We start from the raw sequence: 16,681 nt of genomic DNA, 5'->3' as shown, positions 1-16,681 counted from the left end.
GTCAGAAGGCTGCAAAGGACATGACAGGGCTACTAAAGCAGGTTTGTCTTCTTTAGGCTGGGGATGCTCCCACAAATAGGCTATTTTGGTAGCAAAATGCAATTATACCTTCCAGGCCAATAGTTCCAGGGAAATGTTTTATTTTGCTCAGAACAATTAATGAAATTACGCAATTCTAGAATTAAAGGGTATCTTCTCTCTGTTCATGTAAAAGCAAAAAAAAAAAAAAAAGAAAGAAAGAAAAAGAAAAAGATATATCCCAATACACTAATTATATGTATAAAGGCAGTTACACACTTATTCTTTATATCTTTATAAGTACGTAAGAAATAGTTCAGAGGAATACACTTATAACTGGTAACATTGCTTACCTCGTGGGAGCTGATTTGGATTGGGGTGATGATTGAGTGCGACTTCAGGGTTCTTTGTAACGTTTGTAGTTTAGTGCACCGGCATAAATGTGTCACTTGAGACATTAAAAATTAAAATAATTTAAAGAGTTATCTTTTCTAGGTGCTTGTCCTTAAACAGAACATCTCAGCTGTTCAAGATAGTCTGTTATTTTTCTGCTTAAAAGTTTTTATCTATGGAAAGCTGTCTTCCTAGCCATTCTAGAATTTTTTAGACTTCACTGTTAAATTTTTTTCCCTTTATCTCTAAGTTAAATTAAGAGAACATAAATATCTCTAAGCATTTCTTTTGGTTCTGTTTTCTTCTTAAAAGGTGAATATAAGTGAAGAATACTGAGTAACATTTCATGAAACAACAGGGCATTGCTGAAAATTTCCAAGTAATGGCAGCATTCAGGACAATTTGACTATTAGCATCCCTAATAACATGGAATTATTTCTAGAGCAAAGTATAAGAGCAAGAGTAGGAACAACACTACATTTTAAGCATAAAGTCTTAATGTGTAAATACCATAATCCAAAGCACTAAGTTTGCAGGTGAAAAATGCAAAACCCATTGAGTGTTTTGTGGAGTTTTCAGTTTCATCTGCATATGTAGCGGTTACCTTCAGCGGTGGTATTTTCAAAATAGAAGAGAACGCAGCACAGTATAGTACTTATTTAATTTGGTTAAACCAATCCCCAGGCTCTTGATGCATAGCTTTCCCCTTGTTAGGTTCAATTAGGACTGCCTCAAGCCTCCATGTGCCAGATTGGCTAGAAATATAGAATTGCATTTGTTGGGGCCAACCAGTTTACAAGTTTGTCCAAGAATTTCAGGGGTTATAGAAACAAAAAGGAAGCCCTTCCCCAACAGGCATCCAGATAGGCCCTGCATCAGCTTTGTGTCCATGATTGCCATTAGTTTGCTTTTCACTGACATGTTCTGCCGCTGCTGAGCCCCAGACTTTCTCCATCTGCTAGTGCATGCAGCAGCAAACTTGGCTGGTGCTCACCCATGTGGTCTTTCAAAGGAAGATGACTCTGCGTGTTCTCAGTGCCTAGTCTTTTTAATCACAAACACAACTCTTCTCTTTTGAGGCCCCACTGCTGGGCACAGAGTTGCTTCAGTGTCTGCCCGTTGAGAATCCCGCAGTCCCCTGGCCATCCTTCCCTCCTATCAGACAAAGGTATTCTCTTTTGCCCCAGAAGTTTACTCTCTAGGCCAGGCTTTTCTTTAATACTTTTTAGGGCCCTTTCATTTATTAGGCTTTATCTGTTTCTATTCTCTTCATTTCTTTCTCTTTCTTTCTTTCTTTAAAAGATTTTATTTGTTTATTCGACAAAGAGAGAGAGCGAGATTGAGAGAGCACAAGCAGGGGCAACAGCAGAGGGAGAGGGAGAGGGAGAGGGAGAAGCAGGCTCCCCGCTGAGCAGAGAGCCTGACGTGGGGCTCAATCCCAGGACCCTGGGATCACGACCTAAGCCGAAGGTAGACGCTTAACTGACTGAGCCACCTGGCACCCCGCTGTTCTCTTAATTTCTTACCTGGCTTTTCCTCTTGTTTACTGACAACTCTTATTGCACCCCGATCACCTGTTTACCTAATTGCCTCCTTTACAAACTGTCCAGGGTTCCTGACCACTACTGCACTTTGTCCAGCATGACATGAAAAGATCATTCTACTGTATTAGCAAACTATTTAACAAGACAAACGTCTTGAGTTTCTAGTAATTGAGAATTCCAGGGATTGTGTCCTATGAAAGAAATAATTACTAAGAAGAATGAGATAATGTATCATTTAAGTTGCATAACCAAACTTATGAAGGGTTGATTTATATTGAAAAGAGTTTAAATATAAAAGCACAATGTAGCCACCTTCAACTTTTTGGGTTTTAAATTTTTGTCACTGTTAGTGGGGGAAAAAAATCCCATTTATTGCAAGCCTGGTTTATACCATGATCATAACTAGTTGTGGTATTAGTGTGGTCACATCATAGTCTGAGCAAACCACTAATTACCTCTTTAGAAAAAAGTACAATTAAAAATATGTTGGAAAGCCAAAAGCTGTAATTTTGGTTTACATATTTTAACAATTTAACATTGAAATGTTCCTATCATCTTAGAAACTGTAATGTGACAACTTTACAATAATTGAACATATCAAGGAGCAACAGCTTTATATATTTTTTGTAAATGACTTTTTCCAAGATACCCCAATATAGTTTTATTGAGAGGATATTAGTATCAATTTAGATAGTATTGTTACCTCTGCTTTTAGCTCTGCTTAGCTGGCTGGGGTTTGCTTGCAAAGCAATTAAGCCTGTCAGTTCAGAAAGCCTGATGGGATTGCCATCATCCTTAATAGCTATGTTGTTTGGGCCATTGTTTTTACCTACAGATAGAATCCTCTTGTAAAGCTTAAACATTAATCTAGTCTTCCTTTCATGTAGCCTCTAGGTCATCTTAGCTGGAATCTATACTTACAATACTTTAGTCATGTTATAATATGCTGTGACCCTAATCTTTCTTGGAAAAACTGCTAAAACCAAGAAATAGGGGGAAATGGTTGTTATTAGTTGATCATGGCATGTATTTTCCTTTTCAGCTCTTTGAAATACACTTTTTAAAGTAGATCTGTAATAACTCAGGTCAGTAAGGCTTGCACAGTTTGATTTAACCTCAAGTACTTTTGTTAAATTTTATTTCTTTACGAAATGTATTTCAATTCTGACATTAGGAAGATTGCAGCTTTGAAGAATTCACGAGGACCTTCTGCAAGCATTTTATTTTGCTAATGAACTAGAATTGATCTCTGTAATTGAAAGATAATGATACTATTTGACTATAATGACTAAATACCAAATGAAATTCTGCACAAGTAAAATTCTACACAATCCTGGATATAATGGGATTGCTTTACCTTAATTGTGAAATCACATTTTAAATCTTTTGAAATTGTTTAATTATTAAAGAAAAAAAAGATGAAATGAGCAGTGAAAAAGATGCTGAACTGGGTGTCTGTAAACTTGAGTTTTAAACTGGATTCTTTGCAAAACCTTGAGCAAGTCACTTAATTTTCTTGGGACTCTGTTTTTCATCTGTAGACCTGGTAGAATAAGGTCATTTAAGGTCTCTTCCAGCTCTTCCATCTCTAGAATCTGAATCCCACCAAATTGATTTTTCATAGTCAGTGAAAAATCTGAACAAAGCTGAACTGTGAAATATTTGACAAGCATTAACAGGATTGAACATGTTTTAGACATTCAGTGTTCTGTAGGAGAAAAGAACAGTTAAGATCTACTCCCTCCTCCCCCCACAACTTGTATTTTTAAAAATTTGCAACACTGTACAATTGACAGTTACTCTAAACTGGTTTTATACTTCTTGTGGTAAGGACGGAGAGAGAATGCTTAAACATATAATTTCACAGGGCATGTTGTGCTTTCTAAAGGCAGTGACAAACAGTGGTTTGGGTTGGAGAGCTGGGTCAGCTTGGGTGGTATATAGTTCAGACTATACTTTACTAGATTTATCCTTGATAAACAGGGTCGTGAATCTTACTGAGATCTTTTTTCCCCCATGAGGGTAGGAAAAAAAGAGAGAGAGACAAAAAAGCCAAAGTGCCTGCAATACCAGAGTACCTGCTTTATTAAATCTTCCCCAGGGAGGTTCATTATTAAGCTCTAAAATATAAGATCTTACTATAAATGGCAGATAGGAACCTGTACTCTCTTCACTTGTAATATGCATATTTTACTGATTTCTTATTAAAATCAAATTTACCAATCAGCTTATGCACAAAAATATACTTCTTTGTAGAATTTCATGGGTGGATACAGCATATTAAATTGTACAGTGTTCACATAGTCATTAATAAAGATTCCTGCATGAGACAAAACGATTCATTTTTATTGCCTTTGCATTTCTAGAGTCTGTGTAAGATAACTGTCTTAAAAATATCAGAGAGAAGATTTTAGAAACAGGTAAAACAGACTTGCTTAATATACCAGAAAATATCTAGCTTTATTTTTACTGAGGGATAAAAATAGTATATGCGCATATATTTTGAAATGAAAGGGTATAAATAAAAATGCAGTTGTAGAGCAGATAACCTGAATTAATAGACTGCTATTTATCTGCCTTAGTAATCGCAGGAGGCTAGGTTTTAGCCTTTTACATTAATAAACTTTTTGCCAAATAACCTCTGAGTTACAATACTTGATCTCACTTTATAAATTTTTTTAAAAGACAGAATTTTTTTTGAAAGAATAAGTATTTTACTGTCTTATAAAGAAGAATCATATCCTCATAGTCTTTTGTCCTGAATAAACAAAGTCTGTGTTTGCCATTCATGATTTTTTTTACAGTGATAATTGAAACACTAATTCAGTTTAATTTAGACAGAAGAAATTAAAAATTTTGTTACAATTCAGAAATCGCATAGCATTCAAGAACTGTGGTAGACAGAAGGTCTATTTTATCTAAACCTGAAGAACAAATGTGAAAGGAAGCACCTAGAGTGTGGAAGAATTTGGGATTAGGAGTATATCACTGGAAGGTCTGGGTGAAATGATGGTGAACATAAAATGTTGTTTTAGGCATGTAGTAAGCCCAGCAACACCGTGGGGGAACCTGTAATCATGACAAGCTTATGTTAATTTTTCTGTGATTGGTTGGCTTATCTGAAAAAAGGGGACGACGGTGGAAAATATAAGGCAAAAACATAGCAATATTTGCTTAGAATCTGTATTTGAAAATTATTTTGAAATGAAAAGTTTATTTTCTGTAGAAGTTTAATAAATTAAAGCAGATGTTAATGTCATAACTTACTAAAGAACTCCAGAAATAGGAATGTTATATTTTGGGGGAGGACCCTTAATGTTCAGAAAAATGCAGTATTTATAGTATGAATTGGAATAAAATCTATTCCATGAATTCAAAATTTTTTAGAAACTGATAAAAGGTAATTTTAAACATCTTATGAAAAAAGTGGTAATTATACCCCTATAAAAAAGGCAGAGAGAACACAAAAACATCAAGGCTTATATATGTATAATTAGAATCGTTCCCTATCATCAGTCACTTTCATTTTCCAAACTGACACTATTTTAAAAACACTATTTTATCTATCTATCTATCTATCTATCTATCTATCTATCTATCTATATCTGTTGCTGATGATTAACTTCATTGTAGTCATTCTCCAAACCAGGAAAAAAGGCAATGATATTACAACTGTGAGACCAGAGTGCTGAGCAGGTTTGTCGAATTCTGTGCAGTAGGTCAAGGAAGCGGCATATGTCCGGGCGAAATTCCTCTTGAATATGCCCCTGTTCTTCCGAGCTGGTTCTTCAAGCACGGGCAATATCAAGTCTATTTACCCGAGCTCTTTCTTTCCGGTTGTTGTGACCTAAATTTTCTAATATTATATAGGCAATGATAAGTTGCACTTTGATTCATTAGTTCTGTAAATGCTATTTTATTTTAGAGACCGAAAAGAAGTGAAACTTCTGTGTTTGCCTAAATATTGATAGCTATTGGGGGAAGGCAACGGAGATAAGCTCATCTTGCCTCTATTTGGCTTCTAAGTAGACTCTTATGATTTAAGGAAACTGCAGCTCAGACATCACTTTACACTCACAAAATAGACAAGTGGTGAGACATAATGAAAAAGGGTAGCTTAGAAATCGAGAATTGGAGCTGCCTTTAGAATAACCTGATAGATACACCAGGAAATGCTAAGGTATAAGTGACACAGAGGCCTTTGAGGCTGGGGGTAGGGAGGGGGAGACGGAGAGAGGGAGAAGGAGAGAACCTTAAGGCTTTAAGGCTCTTTTTGACTCGTTCATACTGTGTATGGTTTAATACTGCTTTTACCTTGAGATTTAGATGGGTCGGATAGGGATAGCGATTCACCTCAGGGGCCATAATATTTTCAGTCTTTAGTGTCCCTAAATGCCTTAATCTGGCTCTGGGTAGCTTGCTATTTTTCCCCCCTGTGTCCTTCCAGACTTTTTACACTGTAGGTATTAGCCCTGTCCTCTATTAGAGAGATGATAGGAAAGTAATGTGGTATTATTACCTTGAGTGTGCTTTGCTTATCATGATTAGAAAAGTTAGTAGGAATAAGATAGCAGTTTACACAAACTGGTTTAGAGAGCAGTCGTTCTCAAGATCTCAAGATGTGGTCACTGGGCCAGCAAGAGCAGTATTACCTGAAGCTTGCTAGAAATGAGAATCCTCCCTTTTCCCCAATACTGAATCAGAAACCCTGGGAGAGGGCCCAGGAACCTGTTTTAACAGTGCCTGCAGGTGGTTCTTTTGTGTGTAAAGTCTGAGAAGGGAGTCTAGAGACCAGAGCTCTTCTCTCGGTTCTACCACTTTCTAGCTGTTAGATCTTGGTAAGTTTGCTAAACTTTTCTGAGTCTGCTTCTTGTGTCTGTGAAATGACAGATGATCAACAATGGCCCTTCTAGCTCTACCAATCTGTAAGCCTGGGTTTCTAATTACTTGGTGAAAAGGAATGTAGTAGGGAAAACAATGCCTGGACATCCTGCTCCAGAGATGTTTGGTATTGCTGAGTTACATTCTCCTTCCACATGTGTAATGTACAGCGATCCTTCTCAATCCTCATTAGCTCTGTATCTTTTATGTAGCAGTTACTATAAAATAAAATGAGCCTGCTAAATAACTCAAGACCAATTCAATTTCAAGTAAGTAGAATAGATTGCAATGATCTTACTTTTAATTGTGGAAGATGACATGCAGCATCCATGATATTATAAAATGTAATTTAAAAGTACACAGCTTTTAGTGGAATGGCTTTCTCCAAATTCACCACAAATCGAGTGCTCAGGGAGTACATAATTAAGTCTAGAAACAATAATAGGGTGACATAGCCCCCTTTTTACATGATTTAATGTATTCAAAGTTTAGAAAGCAATAAACATAAATTTTCATAAGGATCTGGGGACGTACACTTTTTGTAGCCTAGTGGAGATTAGTTAGTTCTAATGGCCAAAGGGCAGATCTTTTACTTGTAGATTTTCTATTCTCCTCAAAGCAGTTTTCAAATGGTAACCTGCTTTTCAATTTATGCAGAGCAATGCCACATGATTTGGAAAGCTATAGCTTCTACTGAAAAAATGCTAAATGTATGTCTTTGTAAGTATTAGCTATGAATGTATTTTTGTAATATAAATAGGGATTCAGGGCTGCTGTAAGACACTGGGAATTCTGGATACTGAGCAGTGCAGGTGTTGACATTTCATATATTTGGGTTATATCAATACTGCAGACAAACTTAACCTCCTTCATACCATTATTGTACTAATCTGAGTCATTATTTATGTATATATGGGATGCCAGTTTTTACAAGGCACAACAGTGATAAATTGCTTTGACTAACTTGAAATAATTGAGCAGAAGATTTGTTATGTGAAAAAGAAAAATCAGCCCACCAGACTCAAGTGGCAGAGGTATGATCTGGGTTTCCTTGTCTGTGTCTGTTCATAATCTCATTCAATCGAGTTGAGTACAATATACACTTGGTAGCTTTGTTTAACAGGCTTTGTCTTTGTATATGCATGGTTTTCTCTTTATACAATCGAATGGTTAGTAATTGGAAGCTTGTTTATGGCATCATGGAAGCAATATGAATATAATTATTTTTATTTTTTTTGCTTATATTCTTGGTATACATAAATCAGGCAATTATTTTAGAAAAGATGCTTTTAAATGAGGTCTTGGAGTAGCTTCATATAAAATTATGTAAGACCAGCTTCAATTGAGGGTGGCTCTTCTGCATTTTGTAGAAAGTTATTATACCCTGTCCTTTACAATAAATGATACCAAATTATTTTCTTTGGGCTTTAGGGAGTCACTGAAATTCTTTGCATCAAAACCTGTTGTAGAAGATAAGAAAAGAAGACAATAAATGGTCGCGTATTCTTTTAGAGTGGCCATGTCATTTGTCCAGAAGGGGGAGCTCTCAGTCCGCATGCAGCGGAGCAAAGCAGACAGTCTAGTATCTTATCTGCTGCTTGGAAATTGTCTGACAGGAAAATATCAACACAAACCATGCGATTTGCCGCTGGAGCACGCTGGACCTCATCTGCTTAAAAAGATGCACGGATATAGTCATCACAGTTCATAATTTAATAAACTGCTAAAAAAACCACACATTTTCATTTTAGCGACTTTGGTCTCACAACTAAATTCACATTGCTACAAAGACATTTGAATTTTGCACTAATATGTCATGAGCACTGCACCCATTGCAAATTAATGAGTCTCTGAATAGCACTGTGCATTTGTCATTTGAATTTATGCTAATGCAATGAGGTCTCCTGGTGATGCTGATAGTCCATAGCAGCTGCTCGAACCACAGAATGTACCGACACTTTTCTTCTACTTTATATTGCTACCTCTTTTCTTGGCTTTTCTGGCCTGTCACTTAGGCGGCAATTCTGTAGCTGGTTATTGATAGGGCTGCTAATTATCTTTGACTTTACACTATTGGCCTGACCCCCAACACTGAGCAGAAGTAATGGATCAGTGTTGAGAGAATTATGTACATCATATGGTGACAGCCTCAGACCAGGAGGTCAGGAGTTCATTGAGAACCAATGGTATTTACTAAGCATGTTGGTATGGAAATTCGTAATATTTTTCAGTGATATTGTGTAATTTATATCAATAGGTCAATCTAAAAAAGTGACTGTGACCTTTGTAATCATAATGAACAGTATATGTACATGTGTGCAAAAGGAGAGGGTGGTCCTTTTCAATCTGTTCAATTGCAATCTAAGAAAATGGTCATGGCAATTCTTCTGGGTAATCAGGGCATTTGAGTCCTCGTTATGGTTGTACAAATTGTTTACTGGTCAAAGAGATGTGGTGACACATTTGGATCTAGCGGAGGGATTGCTGGCATATTGTGTGGGGGAGGGAGATGCACAAATAACCATTTTCATGGGATACAAATCAATGACAAAAGGTTCTCACTGTTATCTTCTTTCGCCAAGTCTTAATTATGAAATTAAAATTTTTCCTTAGACTAGTGTTTCCATTTGACCTCCTTCTAGAACGGAAAATGAAAGTATGTAGAATTTATTCTAATAGATTCAGGAAATTAGATCTGGTGTTTGGTAATGTCATGGAAAAATTAGGCAGAAAATTAAAAGCTAAAAACAAAAGTATCCATTAGATTGTGTACCTTTTGAAAATTGTTATTGAATTTAAGAAATGTTCTTTTTTTCTTCCCTTGTCCAAAGAAAAGCATGAAAACTTTTTCTTTCAAATAAAAAACCATTTTTTTCAAAGGGACAAACAAACAAATGTACCCTCCGGTTACAATGTAGCATCGTTAGCATTCATTTCCTCAATTGTAAAAGAGGCTGAGATAAGTAAGAGTCAATTACTGAATTTATCTCAGGGGGTGTGGGGGCGAGAACATTCCCAAGCAGATATGTATAATTGTTTGTTAAGTGATGTCGGGAAATATGGAGTATAGAAGTAAAAGTGACCTATTAATCTCAAATAGTGCCCAAGAGCAATTAATTAGGCTTTTTTCTTATGAAACCCATAAAAGGAGGAGGATTTTTATCCTGATTCCACAGGCTAGTAAGCTGCTCAGAGCACAAGCCCTAGGAGATGCAAACCCCTTTATTTCTCTCTACCTGGAGGTACCAACCTAAGGTTTAAAAGGCCACTCCCGAGAAAGAAACCTGACTGAGACGGCAGCACAGAGATTCTTTACTACAGCGCCTCTGTTTCCCATCAAGGCAGGGAGACGTTTTTCACTCTTCTTGGAAAAAACTTTGAAATGTAAACTGTTTCGATTGATGGCTCCTTCTGGCCTTGGCAACTCTTTTTGGTAGCTGGTGCTCTTTCTGTAATACTTGTTAAAAACGTCTCTGAAGCAAAGATGTTGTTTTTTATGTGATTTTTTTTTTTTTAAGTCAGCACATGTGTGAGTACAGACAGGCTCTCATCTTGCACGGCGGAGACTGGCAGGTGAACACCTACTCCTGTTGCCCTTCTTCATTTGCAATACTTCATAAGATTAGTCTCTTTGAAAGCTGTTTTCAGTCTAAACTGTCAATCCTCTTCGAATGTGGTCCCTCTCCCTGGGAATGACTTCTTAGAACTCGTGAGAATGTTGTGGCCTGAAAGCCCCTTTCTTAGCCCAGAGCTGCTTCAGGGAGTCTCTGCCACCCTGTCCCTAACCCTTCTACAGCGAGGCTGCCTCGGGGCAATGCTGCAAAACTGGATGCACATCGAAGGGATCATATGTTTTCGAGCCTTAAACTACAGACACAATTTCCCCCACCACCCACATCATTATAACTGTTTTATCTAGTGTTGGAAGTTTCATTTCTGGTCAATCATCTATGAAATGACTATGCATATGTGCTTTCTTAGATTCTTGTCACATTCTTAAACTATATCCATGTGGAAAGAATTTAGGTGGTGACATAGATCAATCTGCTTAAACCAATTGATTTAGAGAGCGAAATTGTCAAATTGCATAAACCAGTGTGAAAAGTGCCCATTTTAGTCTAAACATTGCTTATATTGATCTGTTGGACTGAGAATGGTTAAATGATTTCTTTATCCTGTGCTATATCACGTCAAGTTCATGAGTTACACATTCTTATTTGTTGGGGAGAGATTTTTCTTTGTCTGATCATACTGGATGCATTATGTTACTCCGTTTTGCAGCTGTTGCTTTCCTTTTGCACGCATCATGAGGAGGAAAGCCCTGTGGCCTGTTTCTTAGTGGAGCAACCCCCTCCCCCAGTGTCTTGCACCCTGGGTTCTCTCTCTTGCCAGACACTCTCTCCACCAATAGCACATTCTGAGGCAGGAAGGCTGCAAATCGATAGCTTTTTGATTTGCAAGTGCTAAGGCAGGCACTGATTAAGTATATAATCGTAAGGGCAAGAAGCCAGGCTGGCTGTAGTCCTCGTCAGCCAAGGGGCCGCTCAGGTGCTCAGAGATGCTTCCTTTCCTTCCACTGTCTCGTATATTTGTACACACATTATACATACACACACACACACACAAATAAATGTACACATTACCTCATAGGTAGGCACGCACACAAGGTTAGGCTGGGATTATCATACTCTGCTATTTTCAGTTTTTAAAATTACAGATAAACAGGAAACATTTGTGTAAAGTTATCAAAAATATTTCTTAAACACATTTTGAATTATTTACCAAAATGCAGGTAAAGTTAATATCCCCTAAATCAATATGAAATGTTCCTTTTCCTTCTTATGAACTCCTTATGAACTGACATTTTAAGTCATGATTGATTCTGTTTCCTTTAGCATTGAGGTGCATATGTATTTGGTGCATTATGATTCCTGAGCAATGTGTACGAGGCCCGTGTCAAGTTCCTTGCCTTCGAGATGCTTATAATCTACTATGAAAACAGTATGACAGGCAATATAATATGAATAAATGGAAAAGATATAAGCAATATAACATCGTTCTTTTGTATTAAAGCGAAAAGTGTTAGGTTAATACTTTTCAGAATAATGTTCTTGATTTCTTACATATCATTCTTATATTCTTTGTTTTTCAGAATATGTGAAAAAATGCAAATCGGTAACTAAATGACAGAATGGTTTGCAAAGTCCGTGCTTACCTTGCTTTTCTTTCCCCCATACCCTCTTTTTCTTCTCCTTGGTCCTATTAGGGACCTCAGAGCTACACTGAGACCCTATTCCCCCTGCCATGAGGGGGGATATGTAAGCCAAGTAGAAATCAAACAAAGGATGAGACCTCTCTCTAGACCCAGGTAGAAGTCTTGGGACCACTGGCCTTTTTGAAAAAGGACAAATTCCTGCCGTTACAAAGTTTCTTTATTATAACGGCTTAAATTTACTAAAGAGAATTATGGCAATTCACTCCCAGGGAGGCCTTAATATTATCATTTGTAAAGTAAGATAAATTTGTAAAAATTTATAAACAATTAGGTGATATCTAACAAACCTAAAGAAAAAAAAATCTCTTTTCTATGCTTCCAAATGATAGCATCATGGAATTCCAATTTTGATTACTTTGGGTCCTGGAGACTAATGCATAGTAAAAAGCAAAACCAAAAACAAAACAAAACCCAAAAAGCAAAAAACAAACCCTAAAAATATTTAAACCAAAGTATGTTTTGAGATTGATTAAAAAGTAGCAGAAAGAAAAAAAATCAATTCATCCTGGTAAGATTTCTATCTTAAGAATTGAAGATATTAGTAAGAAGAAAACAATTATATATATATATAGTTACATATATAATATAACATATATATATATATTATGATATAAGGGAGAGAGAGAGAAAGTGAGAAGTTTAAAAAATTATTATTGTGGTCAGAACACTTAACCTGGTCTCTGCCCACTTAACAAATTTTTAATTGTACTATACAGTATTATTAACCACAGGCACTATGTTGTGTAGCAGATCTCTAGAACTTATTCATCCTGGCTAAGTGAAACTACATACCAGTTGAACAACTTCCCATTTCCCTGTCCCGCAAGTCCCCGGTAATCACCATTCCGCTCTCTGCTTTTATTACTCAGCTTTAACGAAGAAGAAAATCCCGCATATGTGACAATGTGGATGAAACTGGAGGCCTTTATGCTCAGTGGAATAAGTCAGTCGCAGAAAGACAACTACTACACGCTTCCACTCACATGAGGTATGTAAAATAGACTCACAGAAGCAAAGGGTGAGAGATGTTTTAGGGAGTGGAGGAGAGTGGAAGAAGAAAGGGAAGTTGTGCATAAATCACTTTGCTCAAGCGTCTCAATGAATCTCTTGTATCATCTTCCAATTTCTTCAGCCAGGTTTTCTTTTACTAAATTTACCTTTTCTGCTTCTTTCTGCTACAGACACTGGGATATAAAATGATAAAGACTCTTGAACTCCCAAGGTACAGAATGAGTATGCACTATCCCAGTCATGTACACTACGTGGGGGGGAAGGCAAGGATATTTAAAAACTTACAAGTGCATGGATAAGAGAAAAATTATTAAAGTGGGGAAATTTGAGACTATCATCTAGCATTTAAGGTCGCTTGAGAAAGCTTTTAAAATCATAAACGAGCAAGGGAAATGAAAATGCTGATAATATCATTTGAACAGTGGGCATAATATCATGATAGGGCATTTGTGGGGCCTGGTCCAACTGATGTCGTGAAATTAGAGTAAGTTTTCACCCTCTTTGTTAAAACCTAGGAAGAGAGTGGCACATCAGGGGATGCCTCTGATCCTGAAAATATGATCCACAGCCCTTAATTTTTGGTTAGATGACTAACAAATCTGAAATTTGCAAGCTTGTAAAGCCCATGTCACAGCCCTTGGCCTCTTTGTGTTTTCTGGAGGGCCCGATTTAAGGGGATGGTCTCTGCAGGGCAGGCATGTAGGAAGTGCTTGCCAAGTGATATATTTTGCTAAAATATGATAATCGGCTTAGTAGGACTTGGTAGCTTAAAAAAATCATCAACGGTATGGAAAAGATGTCTACATTTCTAAATCTTTCAAAAAAAAGCCTTCAGAAATTGTATCTGGCACTATGAAAATAGACTCCACAGAAAATTCTTCCCCTTCCTCCTCCCACTCCCCAATTTAAATCAACTAATTAAGAAAGACTGTAACTAGAAGGGAATGATTAACTCATTAACTTAATCATTGTCATACTTGTGAATATGGACTTGTACCAGAGTTAAGAGGTTAATGAATTCAAATATATTGTCAAAACTGCCTATGGTTTTCAAAGAGGAGGATTTTGTGTTCTGTAGTTTACATGCTTAGAAGTTAGAACTCGGCTGTGATAAAGTTTGACATCAAAATAGGTTACTAAAATTGTGCAGAAAATGGTAAGTAGGAAAAATAAGAATTTCTCTTTATCACCATTGCCAACATCACAGCTACCTTCAATGCCACTGCCACAAAAACCACCATCACGTCCACATAGACTTTTCTTTTTTCATCTGGGTATCTGGGAGTTGACTTCCTTGGGCATAAGTTTTGCCCGTACGTAGAATTCAGTCTTTGGCCATATATCCTTACTGTGAATGTTTTGTAGCAATGGATTGATGGGTTAGTGGCTAATGAGTCCATTACCTACCCTGTTACCCATCAAATACCAGGCACTGATCTAGGTACAGTGAGTGGATCCAATGTTCAGCAGAGCAGACACTGCTCTTGTCCCGGCTGCACTTACCCCTCGGTAAGCACTTACCCCCTGGGGAGTTGCGTTAAAAACACAGGATACAAATAAATACTAATTATAAATTGCACAAGAGACGATAAGAGATTACTGTCTTGTGGTGGGACTTGGTTTAGGTTAGGAAGCTTCTTTAAGGAAGTGGCACTTCCATTGAAACCTGAAAGGTGAGCAGGAGTGACCTGGTGGAAGTTGAAAAGAAGAGAACTCCAGGCAAAGGTAACAGCATGTGCAGGAGGAGACCATGCAGACACTTTGCTGACACCGGATTGAGGATTTTGTTTTAAGAGAAACAGAGAACCACTGAAACATTTTAAGAACATTTTAAGAAGGGTTGACATGACCAGAATTTTATTGAAAGAAAATCACTATGGTTATTTGCAGAAACTATACTGGAGGAGGGAAAATAGTAGAAATATAAGAACAGTGGTCTACCTGAGAAAGGATGGTGCCTCAGTAAGGAGGCAGAGATGGAGAGAAGGACAAGGATTCAAGATATAATTTGAATTGATTGTTAGATTATGAATATTTAATAGATATTGAATGGATAGGTAGAATTGATAGATCAGATACCTGGTGAACAATGTGTACAAAGGANTTAGATGACTAACAAATCTGAAATTTGCAAGCTTGTAAAGCCCATGTCACAGCCCTTGGCCTCTTTGTGTTTTCTGGAGGGCCCGATTTAAGGGGATGGTCTCTGCAGGGCAGGCATGTAGGAAGTGCTTGCCAAGTGATATATTTTGCTAAAATATGATAATCGGCTTAGTAGGACTTGGTAGCTTAAAAAAATCATCAACGGTATGGAAAAGATGTCTACATTTCTAAATCTTTCAAAAAAAAGCCTTCAGAAATTGTATCTGGCACTATGAAAATAGACTCCACAGAAAATTCTTCCCCTTCCTCCTCCCACTCCCCAATTTAAATCAACTAATTAAGAAAGACTGTAACTAGAAGGGAATGATTAACTCATTAACTTAATCATTGTCATACTTGTGAATATGGACTTGTACCAGAGTTAAGAGGTTAATGAATTCAAATATATTGTCAAAACTGCCTATGGTTTTCAAAGAGGAGGATTTTGTGTTCTGTAGTTTACATGCTTAGAAGTTAGAACTCGGCTGTGATAAAGTTTGACATCAAAATAGGTTACTAAAATTGTGCAGAAAATGGTAAGTAGGAAAAATAAGAATTTCTCTTTATCACCATTGCCAACATCACAGCTACCTTCAATGCCACTGCCACAAAAACCACCATCACGTCCACATAGACTTTTCTTTTTTCATCTGGGNTAAAACAAAACAAAACAAAAAGCAGGGACACCTGGGTGGCTCAGTTGATTGAACATCTGCCTTTGGCTTGGTCGTGATCCCAGGATTCTGGGATCGAGTCCTACATCAGGCTCCTTGCTCCGCAGGGAGACTGCTTCTCCCTCTGCCCACTGCTCCCCCTGCTTGTGCTCTCTCTCCCTCTGACAAATAAAGAAATAGAGTGTAAAAAAAAAGTAGTTAGAATGATTTTTTAAAAATGCACATTTGATCACTTCCTTTGCTTAAAATTCTTCACTGACTTTTTTATTATCTTCAAATAAAATTAAAATTTATTGGCAAGTCAAAGTCTTTAACAAACAACTGATGTCTCCCAGCTACCTGTTTGTCTGTTTTCATTTCCTGCCATTCCCACTTAAGTTACACTGAAATGTAGATTCTGACATACACCTGGTCTTTTATAACTCTGTGACTTTTCAAANAAACACAGGATACAAATAAATACTAATTATAAATTGCACAAGAGACGATAAGAGATTACTGTCTTGTGGTGGGACTTGGTTTAGGTTAGGAAGCTTCTCTAAGGAAGTGGCACTTCCATTGAAACCTGAAAGGTGAGCAGGAGTGACCTGGTGGAAGTTGAAAAGAAGAGAACTCCAGGCAAAAGTAACAGCATGTGCAGGAGGAGACCATGCAGACCCTTTGCTGACACCGGATTGAGGATTTTGTTTTAAGAGAAACAGAGAACCACTGAAACATTTTAAGAACATTTTAAGAAGGGTTGA

The sequence above is a fragment of the Ailuropoda melanoleuca genome, chromosome 3, assembly GCF_002007445.2.
Source record: "Ailuropoda melanoleuca isolate Jingjing chromosome 3, ASM200744v2, whole genome shotgun sequence".
Classification (NCBI taxonomy): domain Eukaryota; kingdom Metazoa; phylum Chordata; class Mammalia; order Carnivora; family Ursidae; genus Ailuropoda; species Ailuropoda melanoleuca.
Note: the sequence above shows the minus strand (reverse complement) of the source record.